The sequence below is a fragment of the Schistocerca serialis genome, unplaced genomic scaffold, assembly GCF_023864345.2.
Source record: "Schistocerca serialis cubense isolate TAMUIC-IGC-003099 unplaced genomic scaffold, iqSchSeri2.2 HiC_scaffold_148, whole genome shotgun sequence".
NCBI lineage: Eukaryota > Metazoa > Arthropoda > Insecta > Orthoptera > Acrididae > Schistocerca > Schistocerca serialis.
The window spans coordinates 12,501-17,500 of record NW_026047706.1 but is presented as its reverse complement, the minus strand read 5'-3'; the positions used below and the strand labels follow the sequence as shown (position 1 = coordinate 17,500).

The following is a 5,000-nucleotide window of genomic DNA, read 5'->3' as shown; positions in this document are numbered from 1 at the left end:
AATTACCGCGGCTGCTGGCACCAGACTTGCCCTCCAATAGATACTCGTTAAAGGATTTAAAGTGTACTCATTCCGATTACGGGGCCTCGGATGAGTCCCGTATCGTTATTTTTCGTCACTACCTCCCCGTGCCGGGAGTGGGTAATTTGCGCGCCTGCTGCCTTCCTTGGATGTGGTAGCCGTTTCTCAGGCTCCCTCTCCGGAATCGAACCCTGATTCCCCGTTACCCGTTACAACCATGGTAGGCGCAGAACCTACCATCGACAGTTGATAAGGCAGACATTTGAAAGATGCGTCGCCGGTACGAGGACCGTGCGATCAGCCCAAAGTTATTCAGAGTCACCAAGGCAAACGGACCGGACGAGCCGACCGATTGGTTTTGATCTAATAAAAGCGTCCCTTCCATCTCTGGTCGGGACTCTGTTTGCATGTATTAGCTCTAGAATTACCACAGTTATCCAAGTAACGTGGGTACGATCTAAGGAACCATAACTGATTTAATGAGCCATTCGCGGTTTCACCTTAATGCGGCTTGTACTGAGACATGCATGGCTTAATCTTTGAGACAAGCATATGACTACTGGCAGGATCAACCAGGGAGCTGCGTCAACTAGAGCTGAGCAGCCGGCCGCCCGGGAGTGTGTCCCGGGGGCCCGCGCGAACACGCAAGCGTCCGCTCAATTATTCTGCAAACAGGAGGAGGCTGAGCTCCCCTGCACAACACACCTCGAAACCCTCTCAGGTCCCGGCGGCGCGCAGCGCCGTCCTAAGTACTTGGTCGGGTTCGAGAGAGGCGCAATCGCCCGGAGTTAGGCGAGTAGACGCTTTAGGTGCGACCACCCGTGCTCCCAACTGAGCTTGCCGCTGCCGACAGAGGCCCGGGAGCGTGCTGTCGTGGCATTGCCGGCGGGAGACAACACGCGCCACCTACGGTGACCGGCAGCTCCAACGCCAGCGCCACAGAAGGACAAAAGCCCCACTTGGGTGCCGAAGCGAACTCTCCCAGCACAGCGCACGCGCCAACACGTCCGCACAGCTGCGATACAAACCACCTGCGAGAACCGCTGGGGCGACCGAGCAGCAGACGGCGTCGCGGCGCCGAGCGCCGGGCGGCGGCGCATCCTCAGCGCACACAGTCCTCAATCGGACCAGCACACTGCAGATGGCCACCGCGCTTCGCACCGGGCCCGCGAGGACCTACTTTGGCCGCAAGGCGCCGCGAGCAGGGGGCGCCGGCGCGCAGCTGCGCCGCCTGCCGCGTCCGTCGGCCGGCGCGCCTGCCACTGGCCGCCCCCACCAGCCGGCTGTAGCGCGTGCGCCCACGCACCGCGCTGCCAGCACGCCGGGCGGCCCCCCCTCACCGGCCGGGGACGGTCCCACCCAGCCACCGCCGCGTATCGCCTCACACCCAGATCCCCTTTCGCGTTCGTGGGCATGGTGGGTCCCCTTTCACGTTCGTGGGCATGGTGGGTATCCCTGAAACAACCGGTTAATAGCTCGACCGATCGTCGCCAACACTGATTCACCTCTAGCGAGAACAACCGCACCACAACGGGTTACCTGTTGTTCATTTGCGTAACGTCACCAGCAAACGTAGACGTCCATCGCCATTTGCAACGAGTATTGCATGCCTGTGTCAGGTGTCACAACACACTACGTCTGCCCACATAGACGCAACAACATGTGCACGCCTCGAGAACACGTGGAAGGTAGCCCCCGTACGTATGCGGTGTCCATTGCGCGAACGACTGTCAGCCGGCCTCTGCAGGATGTCGCAGATGTGGAACGCGGTGCAACATGCTATCACGGTGTGTGAGAAGAGACGACTACGTCCGAATACACGCTCCACTACATCAACAGACTGCTCATGCTGATCGCCATCCAGGGCGTCCGTTCCTCCCACACGTCTGAATGGCGTACCACACTGCAATCCAGCTCTTATAGGGAGACGACACGTAGCTGCGTGCACAATATTTGGACTGTATGGTCTGCCGTTGCTAGGCGCAGTCGTCGTACGGTCACACATGTGCCACGATGTATCATTCAGTACATACGGACCAATGTGCAGTACAGTTTGTGGGTTTTGCGTACATCGGCGGACAGGTGACAGGCCGTACCACAACGTAGGCTGAGTACGTCGGCATGCGAAGGGCATTGAACATGCAAACTTCTCAACGACCAGCTTGCGAAGGCAGGGGGGAAGGGGGGGGGGCATGTACGTCCTGCTGCTATCCACATTACAGTGTATAGCAGGAGCATGTGGAAAGTCAGCAACACCTGCAAGGTGTTTAACATGACGCGATACACAGGGGACCGGGCAGTGCGAATAGCGAACTATATTGCGAGGGTTGCGGTTAGGCAACACTACACTAATTTAACGAGTTGCATAACAATTACAGAGCAGGTTCAGCGACAACGTGCGTCAGGTTAAGGCGCAATATAGGTTAGGTTGAGGCACAATATAGGTTAGGTTAAGGCACAACATGGGTTACGTTAAGGCACAAATTGGGTTACGTTAAGGCACAACATGGGTTACGTTAAGGCACAACATGGGTTACGTTAAGGCACAAATTAGGTTACGTTAAGGCACAAATTAGGTTACGTTAAGGCACAAATTAGGTTACGTTAAGGCACAAATTAGGTTACGTTAAGGCACAAATTAGGTTACGTTAAGGCACAAATTAGGTTACGTTAAGGCACAAATTAGGTTACGTTAAGGCACAAATTAGGTTACGTTAAGGCACAAATTAGGTTACGTTAAGGCACAAATTAGGTTACGTTAAGGCACAAATTAGGTTACGTTAAGGCACAAATTAGGTTACGTTAAGGCACAAATTAGGTTACGTTAAGGCACAAATTAGGTTACGTTAAGGCACAAATTAGGTTACGTTAAGGCACAAATTAGGTTACGTTAAGGCACAAATTAGGTTACGTTAAGGCACAAATTAGGTTACGTTAAGGCACAAATTAGGTTACGTTAAGGCACAAATTAGGTTACGTTAAGGTACAATATGGGTTAGGTTAAGGTACAATATGGGTTAGGTTAAGGTACAATATGGGTTAGGTTAAGGTACAATATGGGTTAGGTTAAGGTACAATATGGGTTAGGTTAAGGCACAACGTAGGTTAGGTTAAGGCACAACATAGGTTAGGTTAAGGCACAACATAGGTTAGGTTAAGGCACAACATAGGTTAGGTTAAGGCACAACATAGGTTAGGTTAAGGCACAACATAGGTTAGGTTAAGGCACAACATAGGTTAGGTTAAGGCACAACATAGGTTAGGTTAAGGCACAACATAGGTTAGGTTAAGGCACAACATAGGTTAGGTTAAGGCACAACATAGGTTAGGTTAAGGCACAACGTAGGTTAGGTTAAGGCACAACGTAGGTTAGGTTAAGGCACAACGTAGGTTAGGTTAAGGCACAACGTAGGTTAGGTTAAGGCACAACGTAGGTTAGGTTAAGGCACAACGTAGGTTAGGTTAAGGCACAACGTAGGTTAGGTTAAGGCACAACGTAGGTTAGGTTAAGGCACAACGTAGGTTAGGTTAAGGCACAACGTAGGTTAGGTTAAGGCACAACGTAGGTTAGGTTAAGGCACAACGTAGGTTAGGTTAAGGCACAACGTAGGTTAGGTTAAGGCACAACGTAGGTTAGGTTAAGGCACAACGTAGGTTAGGTTAAGGCACAACGTAGGTTAGGTTAAGGCACAACGTAGGTTAGGTTAAGGCACAACGTAGGTTAGGTTAAGGCACAACGTAGGTTAGGTTAAGGCACAACGTAGGTTAGGTTAAGGCACAACGTAGGTTAGGTTAAGGCACAACGTAGGTTAGGTTAAGGCACAACGTAGGTTAGGTTAAGGCACAACGTAGGTTAGGTTAAGGCACAACGTAGGTTAGGTTAAGGCACAACGTAGGTTAGGTTAAGGCACAACGTAGGTTAGGTTAAGGCACAACGTAGGTTAGGTTAAGGCACAACGTAGGTTAGGTTAAGGCACAACGTATGTTAGGTTAAGGCACAACATAGGTTAGGTTAAGGCACAACATAGGTTAGGTTAAGGCACAACATAGGTTAGGTTAAGGCACAACATAGGTTAGGTTAAGGCACAACATAGGTTAGGTTAAGGCACAACATAGGTTAGGTTAAGGCACAACATAGGTTAGGTTAAGGCACAACGTAGGTTAGGTTAAGGCACAACGTAGGTTAGGTTAAGGCACAACGTAGGTTAGGTTAAGGCACAACGTAGGTTAGGTTAAGGTACAACGTAGGTTAGGTTAAGGTACAACGTAGGTTAGGTTAAGGTACAACGTAGGTTAGGTTAAGGTACAACGTAGGTTAGGTTAAGGTACAACGTAGGTTAGGTTAAGGTACAACGTAGGTTAGGTTAAGGTACAACGTAGGTTAGGTTAAGGTACAACGTAGGTTAGGTTAAGGTACAACGTAGGTTAGGTGAAGGCGCAATGTAGGTTAGGTTAAGGTACGATATACCTTAGGTTAAGGTACAATATCGCTTAGGTTAAGGTACAATATAGCTTAGGTTAAGGTACACGTTGTAGGGAAAGGTGTATTTTGGGGGGGGAGGGGGCGGCAGGTTCGTTGATAGTGATTATCGTAAGTGCATGCCTGCGGGATCATCCGATTTGTCACGTCAGGATGCACTTGTGGCTCATGACAGGCGGCGCTCCGATTCCAAGGTTGTGGCAGATCTGTGTCTTTCATTCCTGCCATTGTTTGTGTACTGTGACAGGAGGCAGTATTGTGATGTTGGGTGCACCCCTGTGTAGGACATGTGTGGGTGTTCGTGGCTTAGCTGAGCAATGGCGGATGTCGGAAGGGTGGGATATTCTGTTTTCTGGGTGGACCTCCCGGTCTGGTTATGATAGTGTGGATTGTGTAATGTGGCGGAGAGGATGCACCGGATGTTCTTCCATGCTGGTGGTTAGATATTGTGTGTGTGCCTGTTAGAGGCAGAGAGTAGTGTGTGATAGTGTCTGGCTGA

The 5,000-nt window shown here is 50.7% G+C and overlaps 1 non-coding gene across 1 annotated transcript in view; it reads right to left on the bottom strand.

Annotated features, from left to right (window-relative positions):
- Positions 1–600, bottom strand: part of LOC126443439 (small subunit ribosomal RNA) — a 1,909-nt gene extending 1,309 nt beyond the window's left edge. The window contains exon 1 of the ribosomal RNA XR_007581918.1: positions 1–600. This exon is cut by the window's left edge and continues 1,309 nt beyond it. This is a non-coding gene — a ribosomal RNA (small subunit ribosomal RNA).
- Positions 601–5,000: the final 4,400 nt, after the last annotated feature.